The following is a 17,676-nucleotide window of genomic DNA, read 5'->3' as shown; positions in this document are numbered from 1 at the left end:
AAGGAATGGCTGTGGGGTGGGGGGAAGTATGTCACATCCAAGAAGTGGTGTCAATCAGACTTGTCATAGAACCAGAAATAGAAATGACCTGTTATGTTTTGTTTACAAATGTCAGAAGTATCCAAGCAAAATAAGGAAAACAAAATTATTGCATGGAAAGATTTCATTAGCCCAAAAATAATCACATTAAGTCAGACACGATTGGATGAGGATGACAGAAACAGAGATAATTTATGTCTATTACTGTTTTTGTGAAGACAGATAGAACAGAAAAAGAGCAGAGGAGTGCTGTTATCAGCAAAGGAGTTATGCTTCGATGGAAATGTCCCCCTTGAATATCCATCCAAGGTGGACATGCAAAAGGCAAATAATTACAATGGTTTTGAGACAGTTGGTGTGAAGCAGAGGTGAGTGATTTTCCCTCTCAGTCATTTCCGACCGTAGCTGACTTTGTAGTCATTGCCCACAAAGTATTCCTGGTGAGATTTTTACAGGGTAGTTCACCATTGCTTTCCCCAACCCTTCCAATTTCATCTGGGCTAGGGACCAGCATAGGTTGGAGAGATGGCTGCTGAAAGGTAGAGAAGTGAGTACACAGAATGAATCAGAGAAAGTGTGAAGTGATGTGGAAGAGCAGGAGAGTACGACAGGAGTGATTGAAAAGGTGGTTATGAATTAGGAAATAAGTGGCATGAGTATGGAAAATGAGAGAATGGTGTGTGCAAGATGAACAGGGAAATAAGGAGGCTCAGGGTGGACAGGGGTACTCAGAGTGAGAAAGCTAGATGCTTCAAGAGGATGTGAGAGCATGTATAGACAGAAAAGGAATGGGATGGGATGACCTGGGATCAAGACGAAACAGTTGAAATTGAAGAAGGTTCTAAAATGAATAAGCAGAAAGGGAAATGGCCCCAGTCGAGAATGGAGAAATTACATCAAATGAGTGGTATCAGTGGAGCTAGCTGTAGATCCAGGAATGAGCAGTTGTGTTTATATACAAATGCTAGAAGTGTAAGAAACAAGGCAGATGAAATGGTTGCACTAGTTGAGTCTGTTCACCCAAAGATTGTCGCAATAAGTGAGACATGGTTAGATGAGGACGACATCCTGACAGGAATAGATATAGAAGGGTATGATGTGTTTCGTGAGGATAGAAGGGGTAAAAAGAGAGGGGGAGAGTGCTATCGATGAATAGAGAAAGAGTTATGTCTATACAAAGTAGAGATGGAGGATGGAAATAGTACCACTGGTTTTGAGGCAGTATGGTGTGACATAGAGGTGAATGGAATGAAATACTTGGTGGGATGTTGTTATAGACCTGGTAATGTGGTGGTGGTGAGAGTGAAATGTATAGTCAAATAAGCAAATAAGAAAAGGGTGATGATTATGGGTGATTTTAATTATGGCAATATAGACTGGAATGATGAGATAGCAACCGGAAGTAAAGAAAATCAGTTCCTCGAGTTTCTGAGAGATAACTACCTCAGATGGTATGTAACAGAGGGCACACGAGGATTTAGGGTCTTGGATTTGGTTATCTCATCAGAGGATGTAATTATAAATGAAGTGTCAAATCACCCACCAATTGGTGAGAGTGACCATGAGGTGATTACCTGGGTAGTTGCCATCAGTGTGAGGACCTCTGTGAGAAAAGGGTATATGTGGAACTACAAGGGGGTGATCATGAAGAGCACAGGAGACAGCTTGCGAGTGTAGCATGGAATGAGGAGTTAGCTGGAAAAGAGATCAATGCAGATTGAGGGATTTTCAAAAACTATCTAATAGATGCAATGTCTAAATGTATTCCAAGGGTGAGAAGGTTAAATAAGGTAGGTGTGAGATGGATGAATAAAGAGATTAAGCATTCGATACAGAGAAAAAGGGCATTGTGGAGGCAGCATAAGAGAAGTGGAAATAACCAATTCCATGAGGACTACAAAGACCAGGTAAGGCGGGTGACTTGATTGGTGAGGGTGGCTAAAGAGAGGTATGAACAGCAGTTGGCTAATGAAGCCAAAAAGAATCAAGGAGTTCTTTCAATATGTAGCCAACAAAGAAAGAATGATTATGGAAAGATGACATTGATTTGGAGAAAATGGTATAAAGACATCTGTTGCAGAATGTGTGTTGGAGAATACTTAATGAGCAGTTCATAAAGGTCTTTCAATCTTGTGAATGTAGTTGCTGACTGTAAGTGAGCTAGAGGTGTATGGGGAGTTGAGCAAACTAGATGTTCATAAGGCTGTGGGATTGATAATATTTCATCACGTATTCTGAAGGTATGTGCCAGGAAGTTGACACCTGCCTTGACATATTTTTTTAATGAGTCTTGTGCTGGGTCAACTTCCTAAGAGTGGAAGGAGGGCACAATTGTGCTGCTTCATAAGGGAGGTGATCGAACTAAAGCGTCAAACTATAGGTCTATTTGCATGTCAGGTGTTGGGTAAATTGTTGGAAAAGCTTGTGAGAACTAGGATCCAGAGTTGGGTTGACAACAATGGTATTATCTTTCATGGACAGCATGGATTTACTAAAGGGAGGTCATGTTTTAGTAATCACTTACTTATTACAATAAGGTGACTGCTTCCATGGACAGAAGAGAAGGATACACAGTAATATACTTAGATTTTGCAAAGGCTTTTGATAGATTACTGCATGATAAGTTGATAGTTTGATAGTCAAACTTGAGTGAATGGGGTTGGATATTAGATTGGTACATTGGTTTGGAGACTGGCTATCTGATGAGTATCAGCAAGTTGTGTATGGGGACGCAATATCCAGGAAAAGGAAAGTTAATAGTGGTGTACTTCAGGGATCTATATTAGGGCCATTGCTATTTAACTTGTATATTAATGGATTTGGATAGAGATATTCAGTTGTTTGCAGATGATGCAAAGTTGGGACAAACCATTAAAAGTAGAGAGGATGTTGTGGCCTTACAAGAAGACTTGAATAAATTGAGTAATTAGGAATGGGACTGCGAGTTCAATGTTGCAAAGTGTAAGGTTTTAAAATTTGGAAAACAAAAATGGGATGCAGAATTTATGCTTGGTGAGGATATATTGTCGGAGGTGGAGGAAATAAGAGATCTGCAGGCGATAGTGGATAAGGATCTGAAATTTAGAGGACACATTGCCAAAAATGTGAAGAAAACACAAAGGCTTCTGGGAATGATGTGGAGGATACCGCCTTGTAGAAGTAGGGAGATTCTTGTTCCATTGTGTAAGGCTTTAATTAGGCCACACATGGACTACTGTGTAGTCCATGTGTGGCCTGATTTGGTCACCTGGTTTTTCAGAAGGATAAAGAGATGTTGGAAAGGGTCCAGAGGCGACTGACTAAAGTAGTTTCTAAGGTAGTAATTTCTAGTTAGGTTTGTAACCTCTGGAATGTCGAGTATGAGGAAAGATTGAGAAGATGCAACTTGCAGAGTCTGGTGGACAGGATGAAGAGGCGAAATATGATAGAGATCTACAAGTTATTAAGGGTTTGTTAAAGAGGGTGTGAGTAGGGGAGCGAGAAGCAGGATTTTTTCATGCAGAGTTGTGAATGATTGGAATGCCTTGCCTGAGAGTGTGGTGTCTGCAGAGAATTTGAGTATGCTTAAAGCATGGTATGATGAGCTGTGTGAATGATAAAAGGACCTCCTAGATGAGTCTTTGACTCCATGGGGTCTTTGGTAATAATAAGAATAATAATAATAATATGGCTCAGATGTATTTATGACTGTAATGCGTGTTCACAGGACCGGTTTGCCTGCTCTAGGAGACGAAAAACCCAAGATTCCAGGTGAAAAAAACCCCTACCTCCATATGAGACCGGCTAACTCACCTTTAGTTGAAAGAGACTAGATAAAGGTTCCTCAAATCACTGATGGGAATCAAACCTAGGTCTTTTAGACCAAAAGGCTTTGTCTATAGTGACTGAGCTACAGAGGCTCCAAATAAAGGTTAACAGAATGAAATATTTAGTTGGATGTTGCTATAGATCTAGTATTGTAGAGGGAAGCGAGTAGGAAATGTATAGGAAAATTAGCCTGGCATATAAGAAAAGGGTGATTTTAATTATAGCAATACAGACTGGAATGAAGAAATGGCATCCAGCAGCAGGGTGGCTAAGGATTGATTTTGCTTCTCAAAATCTTTCATTCTTCTTCCAATAATATTTGTTATATTTGAGTCTACAGATCTTCTCTGAAAGCTGCTCAACTTTGATTCTTTTAATAACTTTTTTATATGTTTTTCATTTCAGAATGATATTTATTTAACCAGATTTTTTTATTATTATTATGTGACACACCTCCGAGGAGTCCTTGGACTCATTGAGGGCGGGCACCTACTCTACAACTCTCTTTATTCACCACTTAATCCACTAACTACAGCAAACCATCATCATTTATATTGATGCCATCTACTATGCACCACCACCACTAGTATTTTATTTTATGTCTGTAAATTGCACATGTTCAAGACCAATCTGTCTGTACTTATCACTTCTTATTTGAAATCTCCTTTACATCATGAAGATATCAACAAGAGTTTAATTAGACATTTCTTTTTTGTGTGCATGTTTTATTTGCATGTGAAGTTATGCACATTTTTAAGCTTGAGCATGGTGTTATTAAAGGTAGTTTGATGTCCTAAACAGAAATCCAGCAGGTACTTAACACTATGTTTAGCTTTGTCCTTCCTCCAAATTTTCCACAAATATCTTTAGATGTCTGGTATTAATTTCCTACTCTGCTGTTTATGATGCAATCTCCAACAACAATCAGGTTTTTCTTTATGTCAGATGTCCTTCTTTTTTAATGACCCAAAACATAAAATTACTTTTCTTCCTCAGTAGGACCTTCTGTGAGACTGTGGCATAAATTAGTCTCATTTGTCGAGTTTTCTATTTTGAAATTTAGCGAAATCACTACTTGTCCTTCAAAAGTTCATCTTTACTTTGAATAAAATACATGCTCTTTCCTTTCCACAATCACTATTGATGTTAAAGATACTAAGCAATTTTATAAGCTAGGTTTTTTAATCCTTTTTCCCAAGTAAGCAAACATACAAGTAAGTCAAGTTTGCAGCTGCATGTAGTGCAACACTAAGCAACTCGTGGTAAAGGTGGAGCAAAGCTCTGATCACTTTCCTTAGAATTTTCCCCTAATGCAAAGCATATTTCCTTGTGGAAATGCATGATGCTATGCATTAAGGTAATGGTCACTACCCATACCGGTTTCAACCTTTATTGAAGTCTCATCAGTGGGAGCCAGACCTAAAAAATACTAAGGGTGAAGTAATACAGAGCTTATAAATATTTTACCTAAACAAGTTACCATAAGGTGCTTTGACCTCATTAAATAAAAATCACAGGATGAGAGTAATATGTAGAGAGTATTATATATATAAGCTCTGTAAAATATTTTATATGTTCTGTAAAATAGCAATGTAAAATACAGTCATACCCCGACTTACGCTACCCTGACTCACGCGAAACTGGAGTTACGCGGTTTCTTATATGTACGTATTCCTGTCCCGCTTCACACCTCACCATTAGTTGTATCTTTCTGGCGCAGGCTGCATTCGGCAGTGTCGCACAAGCTGTGTACAAGCACTGACGTGTTTCGTGCGGTCTCCATTCATACACGATTTTTATAGTCTACAAACCTTGCGATTGTTTAATGTTATGTTCTTGATAAAAATTTCATTACATAAAAAATAATAATGTTGTCCAAAAGAAGTAAGTCCGATTCTTCTACAGTTAGAAAGAAAAGAAAAACATTGACTTTGGAAACAAAACTCAACATTATTAAGGATTTTGAAGGTGAAATGAAAATTTGTGAGCTAGCAAAGAAGTTCGATCTACAGGAATCCACTGTAAGAACAATCATAAAAGAAAGGTTTATGGATTTTGGAGGACACAGATTCTAACGAGGAACGAATTCTACCCACAAGGCAAGGAATAAAAAAATCATTACCTTGCTATGAAGAAATTTTGCGTGACAAAAAAAAGACATTATGCCATCAGATGAATCTCTAGATTTTATGAAACTATCAACATCGAAATAACTTTCTTTTTTTATGTATGAAAAATTACAATTATCATTATATTTCTTAAAAATTATAGGTGTTTTTTTGTAAACCTTTGGTCCCAATTAACTAATATTTTGTATGTTTGTATATATAAATTACATGCAAAATTATACCCCGAGTTATGTGAATTCGATTTACGCACTTTTTGTTGGTCCCACCTACCGCATAACTTCGGGGTATGACCGTATTTATAAGCTTAGTATTACTTCACCCTTGGCATTTTTTTTTTTTTTTTTTTTTTTTTTTTAAGGTCTGGCTAACCACTGACGAGACCTCAATAAAGGTCGAAACTGGTATGGGTAGTGACCATTACCTTAATGCATAGCATCACACATTTCCACAAGGAAATGTGCTTTGCTATGGAAAGTGATCAGAGTTTGCTCCACTTTTACCATGAGTTGCGCTACGTGCAACACTAGGCAACTTACTTGTCTGTTTGCTTACTTGGGAAAAAGGATTAAAAAACCTAGCTTATAAAATTGCTTGGTATCTTTAACATAATATATACCCAAGATAAAAACCTTTCTACAAATCACTACTGATTTCAACCATATACGCTAATTCACATGTTTTAGTCTTCTTCATTTCAGTAATACCAATTACTTAAACATGATACTTATCAAGTGATGATGCCTATCATAAATCTATTCAAGATATCTATATCTTTGTTCTTTATATAAATCATTTAAAAATAAATTAATGCCATAAGACTGGGAGAATAAGGTAACCAGGACAATGAACTATTGTTGCTTAACCAACTATCTGGGAAGCTGTCATCCTGAAGTCTCGTGTTTGTCAATACTGGCAATTTCCTTAAAGAGTTTATACCATTTAAGCTGCATTTGATGCCTTAATTTATCATCATGTGTATTAGCCTAAAAGGTCTGGCTAAATTCCCAACAAATGTAAATCACTCAAATTTTGCATGAGTTAGGACACTATTGAACTTTTTTTTTTTTTTTTTGGTTAAATGTAAGAAACAGATGCTTAGAGATAATTAAGTAGCTTACATTTAATTATTTAATGTATCAAATTTAATTTAATATGCACATGCATGTATGCCCCACAGAAGAAGGTAAATACAAACTGATACAAAATAGCATGATCCTATATCCTAAATTTATTCTTTATTATTCTATTATTATATTATATTCTTCATAGTTATATTTATATAGAAATGGAGGGATGATGATTTTTGAGATAGAAAAGGCAAGAAGAGAGGGGTCTGCTGCTGCTGCTGATGATACTAGGTGAATTCTGTGTATTATGATGTCGGTTGTGATACAAAGAGAAAAAAGTAAAAATTATTATTTTTTTTTTTGAATCAGTATGGTGTGAAGTGGAGGTTGATAGAATGAAATATTTGGTGGGGTTTGGCTACAGGCCAGGGAATGTGGAAGCTGGAGAAAACGAAATGTATAGACAACTTGACGTAGTGAGAAAGCAAAGGATGATCATTATGGGTGATTTCAACTATGATAAAATTTAATGGAATAAAGAGTTACAATCAGAATAAGGAGAATGAATGAGTTTTTAAAGGACAATTATCTTAGGCAGTATGTAATGCAGGGCACACAATGATTAACGGTCTCGAATCTGGTTATATCATCAGAGAATGCGATTGTGAATGGCGTGTCTAATCTTCAATAAGTTTAGTTTAATCCTTTATCCAAGTGTGAGCAAACAAAGTTTACACCTGAAAGTATCTTCAGGACTGGGGAAAGGTAGTGCAATGCCAGGCAACTCATTGCAAAGGTGGAGAAAGATCTCATTACTCCTATCTCAGTATCTCCCATAATGCAAAGCACATCTCCTTGCGGATATGTGTAATGCTATGCATTAAGGCAAGGACCACTACCCATACCGGTTTCGACCTTTATTGAGGTCTCGTCAGTGGGATAAAGGATTAAACTAAACTTATTATAGTCTAACCAAGTGAAAAATAAACTCTCAACATCTTTCTCTGAATCCGGAGTAATTTAATAATAAGGTTGCACACCCTTTGGCAACTCCTATAGGTTACGATGACCTCTCATTGCTTCTGCCTTTGTATCTCCACTACTAGGCCTGGCTCCCACTGATGAGAACTCAATAAAGGTCGAAACCGGTATGGGTAGTGGTCCTTGCCTTAATGCAAGGCATTACACATATCCGCAAGGAGATGTGCTTTGCATTATGGGAGATACTGAGATAGGAGTAATGAGAACTTTCTCCACCTTTGCAATGAGTTGCCTGGTGTTGCACTACCTTTCCCCAGTCCTGAAGATACTTTCAGGCGCAAACTTTGTTTGCTCACACTTGGATAAAGGATTAAACTAAACTTATTATAGTCTAACCAAGTGAAAAATAAACTATCAAGTGTCTAATCTTCCTGTCTTTGGAGAGAATGACCATGGAGAGATCACAAGGAGATGTGCTTTGCATTATGGGAGATACTGAGATAGGAGTAATGAGAACTTTCTCCACCTTTGCAATGAGTTGCCTGGTGTTGCACTACCTTTCCCCAGTCCTGAAGATACTTTCAGGCGCAAACTTTGTTTGCTCACACTTGGATAAAGGATTAAACTAAACTTATTATAGTCTAACCAAGTGAAAAATAAACTATCAAGTGTCTAATCTTCCTGTCTTTGGAGAGAATGACCATGGAGTGATCACAGGGTTGCAGCCAGTCAAATGAGAACATCGATAAAAAAGGGATATATATATATATATATATATAACATCGATAAAAAAGGGATATATATATATATAACATCGATAAAAAAGGGATATATATATATATAACATCGATAAAAAAGGGATATATATATATATATATATCCCTTTTTTATCGATGTTCTCATTTGACTGGCTACCCTGTGATCACTCCATGGTCATTCTCTCCAAAGACAGGAAGATTAGACACTTGATAGTTTATTGAAATAAACGATGAAAAATAAACTATCAAGTGTCTAATTTTCCTGTCTTTGGAGGGAATATATATATATATATATATATATCCCTTTTTTATCGATGTTCTCATTTGAGTGGCTGCAACCCTGTGATCACTCCATGGTCATTCCCTCCAAAGACAGGAAGATTAGACACTTGATAGTTTATTTTCCATACTATAGCTTCTTATTGTCTCCTAAGTTTTCCATAATCACCAGGCTTGTAGTTACACACACACACACACACACACACGTGTGTGTGTGTGCGTGCGTGCGTGCGTGTGTAACTACAAGCCTGGTGATTATGGAAAACTTAGGAGACAATAAGAAGCTATAGTATGGAAAGATGAGTTGAGTGCGAAGAATATAGATGCTGTGTGGGCATTGGTCAAGAGCAATTTAACAACAACTATGTGGGAATATATCACAAAGGTGAAAAGGCTAAACAAGGTAGGAGTAAAATAAATGAAGAGATTCAATATGAAATCTGGAAGAAGGCATTGTGGAGGCAACAGATGGATGTGGTAATGATCAGTTACATGAAGAGTATAAAGAGCAGGCCAGGAAAGTAATTAGGTTGGTAAAGGCAGCAAAAGTGCAGTATGAGACGAAGTTAGCCAACCAAGCTAAGAACAATCCTAGAGTGCATTCAATATGTGGCAAAGTAGAAGGAAAAATGAATATAAGAGGATTATACTAGTTGATGACAAATAGCAGATTGGTAACCAATGCAGAGTATATTGTTGAATTATTCAATGACCAGTTTATCAGCACATTTCATCCTCATGAAGGCAACATCAGAAGCTGGAATGTGGAATGTACAGTGGAGGAGGGACTGATGGTGAATGAGCAGGAAGTATATGAGGAATTAAGCAAACCTGATGTTAATAAGGCAGTAGGATTTGACAGTGCATTGCCACATATACTGAGGGAATGCCCTATGGAATTAATAGCACCTCTGGTGGAACTAGTTAACATTAGCCTTGCAGCAGGGTAAGTCCCAAGGGAGTGGAAGGTAGGAAAATTATTCCACTTCACTGAGCTCACCAACCCAGTGGTCATGTTCTTATTACTTCCATACAGAACACCAAACATTATTATTAACATCTGATCTCCACAAAGTCAAAGGACTCATCATTGAATGTCTATATTCTCTCATGCCAAAATATCAAACTGTGCCTTGAAGCCATTCGCAGTTTCTGCACTCATCACACTTGCAGCAATGCATTACACTCATCAATCACTCTCTATGCAAAGAACCTACTTCTAACTCCCTGTTCACACCCTCCTTATAGATCTTTCATGGAAGACCTCTAGTTCTACCCTTGCCTCCCTCTACTCCATGAAATATCTTTTCCACATTAATCAGATAACAACCCTGATTAATGTTACAAATTATAGGCCAAAGTGTGTGTCTGGGGTTGTTAAAGTATTAGAGAAGTGGGTTGATAATAGCAATATTCTTTATGATGGTCAGCATGGGTTTGTTAAAGGGAAGGGGGGGGGGGGACTTGTTTCAGCAATCTGCTTATATATTATAACAAGGTGACAAATTCCCTCGATAAAGAAGATGCATATACAGTGATGTACTTCAATTTTTCAAAAGCCTTTTTTGATAGACTCCCACATGACAAGTAGCTAAACAGAAACAGAAGGGATTAGATAAGCCTAGTAAGTTGGAGAGTTTACTGGTTGTTGGACAGGTATCAGCATTATACATGGAGGAGTGGTATCTCAAAAGAGGAAGTCACTAGTGGAGTGCCACAGAGATCTGTTTTTGGGACATTATTGTTTAACTTGTATGTTAATGACATTGGGACCAGCTTAACTGAGATGTGCAGTTATTTTCCAATGATGCAAAGTTAGGAAAGCCTATGAGAAGTAGAGCAGATGTTGTGGCCTTGTAGAATCTGAATAGACTATGTGAGAGAGCAAATAAGTGAAGCTATAAGTTTAATATTGCAAAGTGCAAGGTTTTGAAATTTGATAGGCAAGGTTGGGATGCAGACTATGCAATTAATGGAAAAATTTGAAGGAGCTGGACGAGATGGGAGATCTGGGAGTGATGGTGGACAGACACTTATAGTTTAGGGGTCACATTGCTAAAACTGTAAGAACATTCCAATGGATTATGGCAATAATAAGGAGGACATTGACATGCAGAAGCAAAACGGTTATGGTTCCCTTGTAAAAGGCTTTGATCAGACCACGTATGGACTACTATGCACAGATCTGGTCACTTGGTTTTCAGGGGAATTAAGATATATTGGAGAAGGTCCAGAAAAGATTTACTAAGTTCATGTAAGGTTTGTGGAATGTCAGATATGAGGAGCATTTGAGGGAAGGTTTTTCTGTTCACAAGTTCAGAGCCTTGTGAACAGAAAAACAGAAGAAGATATGATTGAGACATAAGTTGGTGAGGGGGTTGTTACCTGATTAATGTGGAAAAGATATTTCATACAGTAGAGGGAGGCAAGGGAAGAACTAGAGGCCATCCATGAAAGATCTTTAAGGAGGGTGTGAGCAGGGAGTTAGAAGCAGGTTCTTTGCATAGAGAGTGATTGATGAGTGTAATGCATTGCTGCAAGTGTGATTAATGCAGAAACTGCAAATGGCTTCAAGGCACAGTTTGATATTCTGGCATGAGAGAATATAGACATTCAGTGATGAGTCCTTTGACTTCATGGAGATCAGATGTTAATAATAATGTTTGGTGTTCTGTATGGGTGTAATAAGAACATGACCACTGGGTTGGTGAGCTCACAATAAGTATCTATGATTTTTGGTAGAGTAGAACGGCCATATTTATTTAGGTTAATGGAAATAATGACGAGCTATGAAGGAAAAAATGTTCTTGTCCCACTTTTGCCCACCAAATAAGATATAAATCAATGGAATGGTTTGCAATCCCAGAGCAACTGTAGTACGGGTAGGAAACTTTTTTTGTTCATCCAGATAGACCAAAATATGCCAAACTGCAGATGCTGCCAGAACATATCATAATTTATTTGTCATCCATACAACTTAAGCAAGAAGCTAACATCCTCAGCCACAAACATGCACTAGCTCAAAAATAAATATTTTTTTGGCTTCATTCTAAAGCTACTGGGCCTACAGGTTATGTTACAAACAGAATGAAGCATCAATAACCTCCTTTCCTTTACTACCATTAATAGTCATCTAAAAATATAGTCAATATCCTGAAAAATGTAAATTATTATTATTATTATTACACCCGTGATGGAGTTGGCAGACTCATCATGGGAGGTTCATTCAACTGATAACATATTTATCATACCGAATCTTAAAATACTTAACACTCCTTGCATTAACACCACATCTGCTAATGTGTTGTTCTCCATGTAAAAAATCTGCAACTCACACTCCTCCTCACCGCACTTTTACACAACTTTCAGGAATGACCTCTGGTTCTTCCCCTCTCTATCTACTCATTTTATAATCCCCTCTGGATTAATCTGATAAATTCCTCTCACTAACTTAAATTTCTCTTATCATATCACCTCTCTTTCTCCTATCTACCAAAATCTGCAATCCACATTTCTTCAACCTCTCTTCATAGCCAGCATTCCAAAGTCCCAATATTGTATTAGTCACTCATCTCTGGACCCTCTCCAGTGTCTCCACATCACACTGAAAACCAGATGACCAGATCTGAGCACAATAATCCAAGTGTGGTCTGACCAGTGACTTATACAGTGGCACAACCACTTCCTTATTCTTACATGTTAGAGTAATTCTTATCATAGCAGCACTACGATATGCAACCTTTGCAACACTTCCTGCAGTATGGCACCATCAATATAGTATAGTGCCTTATATTTCTGCACTCCAAAATGCAACACCTTGCACTTATTGATATTAGAACTACAACTCCACTCTTTTGTCCGACAACTACATTTCTGAAGTTATCACCAAATCCAAAACATTAAAGCCTCTAGTTGCTTCAATCACATGTTGCTTAAGATACTTATCTCTCAGAAATTTCACAAACTCGTTCTCCTTGTGTACATACACTATCTCTTCCTTCCAGTCTACATTCCTGTAATTGAAGTCTTCCATCAGGATCACCTTCTTTTTACATGCCCAACTAATTTGTCTAAACATTTCAGAATCGGTATATTCTCTGCATTTCCTGGCCTATGACAGCATCCTATCAGATATACTTGTCTGTTTATTTCAACTTCACTCCACACAGATTCAAAATCTGTGCATACACTATCAACTTCCACATTTTGCAGGCACAATTCCTCTGCAATCATTAACAGCACTCCCCCTCTTTCACATTTCTATTGTTCTGGAAAATTATATATCCTTCTAGTTCTATTCCCGACATCACATCTTCCTCAGACAACCAAGTTTCGCTTACTCCAATTATTTTTGGACACACCGTCTCAATCAATGCAACAAACTCAGTTCTCTTGTTTTGAATACTGCTTACATTTGTGTATAAACATAACAATTACTGTGTGTTTCAGGCCATTCTAACAGCACCAACATTCTCTATTCCAGCTGCTATACCACACCTTTCTCTTCAGTCTGATCACTCCCGTTTCCCTCATCCTGACTCTGATTTCCATTCCTACCTATCTTATCCTCACCTCTTTGCATTCCACCATCTTGTGCTGCAACCACATCTTCAACATCATATCCATCTTCCTCCTGCCATACAATCTGTTCATTTGTGCTATCCTGCATCATAGATAGACTCTGATCATTTGCAAAGAAGTCTGTCTCATGCTGCACTTCTAAAGCTACCAGAATATCATTATCATGAAAGTGGTAAGGGTAACACTACTTCTCCTTGAACTGCCTCCAAAGATGTAAATGAACAATATGTTCAATCAATTCACAGAATGATATAGATATCATTTAACTAACAACAATTACATGTAAATGAAAAAAGTTCTAAAATTACTAAGTATATATCCCATCCAACTGAAACTATTCCAAACCTTAAATAATAATAATAAACTTGAGAAGACATAAAAGAGTTACTTAAAATAGTGAAAAGATGAGTGAGAGAGTTGCAACAAAAGAATTAAGAAGATAACAATTGCAAAAAAGTCGATGAATAGATTGTGCAGAAGAAATTATGTGCAGTGTAGATGTATGAATTCAATGGATAAAGGACTTATGACTGATAGACTACACATAAATTTGGAATTAGATGGCTGGGGAAAATGTTGTTCAGGGAGAGCTTAGAAAACTAACTCTGGGAAACTAGAACTACGGGTATGGACATATGAGGTGATCGTGCGACATAAATATATACAACACTGCGGTATAACTGCAGTCTTAAGACACATTAGGTTCCAGACCTCCAATAGCAAATGACTGCCCCCCCCCCCCACACACACACACTTGTAGATGGTTTTACTAACTTTTTAAGTAGTCATAAGTGTGAATGATGTAATAAAGCATTAATTTAAATCAGTTCCACAAATGAAAAAGTTGTTCTGAATAACATGCTAACTAGTTTTATCACCAATCTACACCCATTAAAAAATTTCCCATTTCAGCAATAAGATTCTCACATTTACAGATAACTGTAGTATTAACGAGTGTTTCATTTTATACATTTTGGAAAATTATGGAGACAACTACCATGTTTGAGTAAAACTTTAGTTTAATATAAATCAAAATCTACACTCTTTTCCAAATTTTCCAAAATGTATTCTGATCACCGTGTAAGCCTAAAAGAAATATTTCATTTTATCTTTAACAACTGTAACAATATGCAAGGTAAGTTTAGCTTGTAACCTAGCTCATGTCTGATACACACCTGTCACTAAATTTAATCATTTTTATCATAGTATCTACTGAAATAGGTTTAAACATCTTCTTTTCACTGGAAGCAACTGCACCTTTATTTTGAATATTATCTGGCATTATTAACAACAATAAAATAAAATAGTTATAAACAGTTTATAATTCACAGCAAAACAACAAAACACAAAAAGATGTAGCAAGCAATGATGTTGTAAACAAACAGTTCAAGAAAACCATTCATTGGTTGATTCATGGGAGCATGTTGTCATCACTAAAATCATCATATGAATGAATGCATCATCATCATAGAAATGGGCACTGGTCACAATTCAAAAGCATCATATGAACAGGTCATTGTAAATTGAAGTATCATAAGGTGGGGTGATACTGCAATAGGCTGCTGCTATTGGGCAAGGGGAATGCAAAGAAGATGTAGAATACCATGCATCAGTAACAAAACTCAATGAGTGCAAGCTGAGTAATTATTATTGAGGATTTCAATGAAGACAGACTGAAATGAGAAGAAGATGAATTGGGGAAGGGGGATGGAAATTAAATTTATTCACCTATTAAGAGATAATTAGCTGAGCAAGTTGTGGAGAGAACCCAGAATTTTGAGAGTATTGGATCTGTTGAGTGTATCAGAGAATGTACATAATTAGAGGTAGCTGCAGTCTCCACATCCAGGTATTGAGAGTAATCATGTAGTCTTAACTTCAGAGAGATATCTAAGCATGTCGAATATTCAGTTAAGAAGGGATGTATGTGTGTGTGTGTATATATATATATATATATATATATATACAGGGTGTTCGGGATAAATTTGACAGTTTCGTAAGGAAAAAGAAAATCTTCTTTGTATCTATTAAATTTAATGAATTGACAAAAAAACATTACAGGCAGAGTTAATTACAATACTATCAACAAGATTTACTCAAAATAACCACCATTAGCATCGATCACAGCTTCAATTATGCTTCGGAACCTCGAATAAGCTGATGCTACAGTCTCCCTGGGAAGGGCCGCAAAAACTGTTTTAATTTTATCCATTAACTGGGCTTTTGTATTACTGGAAGTGCGATTGGTGTCTTTTTCAACTGCGCCCCATACAAAATAATCCATGGGGTTAAGGTCTGGGGAGTTTGGAGGCCAAACATTTGGACTGGTGAAGTCGTAGAAATTTTCAGACAACCATTTTTGACTTTTCCCAGAGGTGTGGCAAGGGGCCGAATCCTGCTGCCATACATACGGCCTACCATTGGCTACCCTTGTTATCCAGGGCTTGACTACAGTTAGCAACTCCACGAACAAAGCCCGAATTCCAATGCCAGGGTTCTTCAACACCTGTTCCTGCAGATTTGCGAGGAATTCTGCTGTACGAACGCAATCAGATCGTCTGCTAGGGATCTTTCTTCTTGCTACATCCTCGTAGTCACCATTGCAAGTCTCTAGTTCATGCCTGATTGTTTTTACTGTATTCAGGGAGCATTGGGCAGCAGTCGTAATATCCTTATTTTGATGGCGGGCACGAATCATCATGATACAAGTTATTCTCTTCCATGATTCAGGTGGGTTCCAGCTATCCATCCTTTCTGACATCTTGTATATGAATGAAGAAGGGTCCAAACTTTTAAATGAAGAGAAGTGTGTGTTAATACATGTAACTTACGGAAAAATATAATTAATTATAAATATGTCAAATTTATCCCGAACACCCTGTATATATATATATGTTAAAGATACCAAGCAATTTTAAACCTGGTTTTACTCCATTTTTCCCAAGTAAGCAAACAGACAAAGATGTCAAGTTTGCGCCTGCAAGTGATGCAGCTAGTCTTGCATCACTTGCAGGCACAAACTTGACATCTTTGTCTGTTTGCTTACTTGGGAAAAATGGAGTAAAACCAGGTCTAAAATTGCTTGGTATCTTTAACATAATTATACCCAAGGTAAAAATACTTTCTACACACATATATATATATATATTCATTTATTATATCCCTTCTTAGCTGAAAATTCCTCCTTAGCTTGATGATACTATGGCATAAGAATGGAAAGGGAAGGATGTTAGCAGTTCATAGGAAATGATCAAGGATGTTTGAGGGAAGTAGCACTAAACTACATATCTAGGATCAGGAGGATACGCCATGTAGAAGTGAAAGTGGATGAGTAGCATCATTAAGCAGAAGATCCAGAAAAAAGAATGAAAATGTTTTAATACTATATAAAACAAATATAATTGGTTTAAGCTCATGAGCAGTACAAAGCCTAGGTGAGAAAAGTGATCAATATTTCTTTTTTTCACATTTGATATCTCTTAATGGATACTGTAAAGTCATTCCTATATCTCACAAGTTTTTAGGAGTAAGTCTCTCCTGGTGTGATGAGAAGTGATGAGGTTGCAGGTACCCTTTCCTCACAGAATTAATAAGGAAATCACAACTATCCATGTCCACTGTAGGATTCAAACTCACAGCTTGTTAGATGGAAAGCAGGTTCCCACATGATAAAAGATAAAATCTGATTATGCATGAAAATTAGCTAAAATAGGCCACAGGAAATCCCAAAAAGTGCTTTCACATATGTAATGAGTAAAAGGAAGACAATTATAGTAGGAAAACTTTAACGAATGCTGGTGGTACACAGTTGATAGGAGCAGATGAAATATAGTTACTGAGTGATTGCTTTGCAAGGATATATTATCAAGATGGGAGATATTACAGTGACAGATGTGGCAAAATGTTAGAATATAGAGGTATATTAACTGGACGTTCTTGGGACGGTACAACGGTACAAAATTGAAATGTGAATATTGTCATGGAATTATAAGGAATATTGTAAGGAATATCAGCCCACATGTCACAGTGTAAGAG

The 17,676-nt window shown here is 37.1% G+C and overlaps 1 protein-coding gene across 1 annotated transcript in view; it reads right to left on the bottom strand.

Annotated features, from left to right (window-relative positions):
* LOC150100817 (uncharacterized) overlaps window positions 1-17,676 on the bottom strand; it is a 975,156-nt gene that overhangs the window by 664,790 nt on the left and 292,690 nt on the right. The window lies entirely within an intron of this gene.

This window comes from Typopeltis vanoorti, chromosome 12 (assembly GCF_054136105.1).
Source record: "Typopeltis vanoorti isolate ZY-2024b chromosome 12, IOZ_Tvanoo_1.0, whole genome shotgun sequence".
Taxonomy (NCBI): Eukaryota; Metazoa; Arthropoda; class Arachnida; order Uropygi; family Thelyphonidae; genus Typopeltis; species Typopeltis vanoorti.
This window is presented reverse-complemented; position numbering and strand designations above follow the sequence as displayed.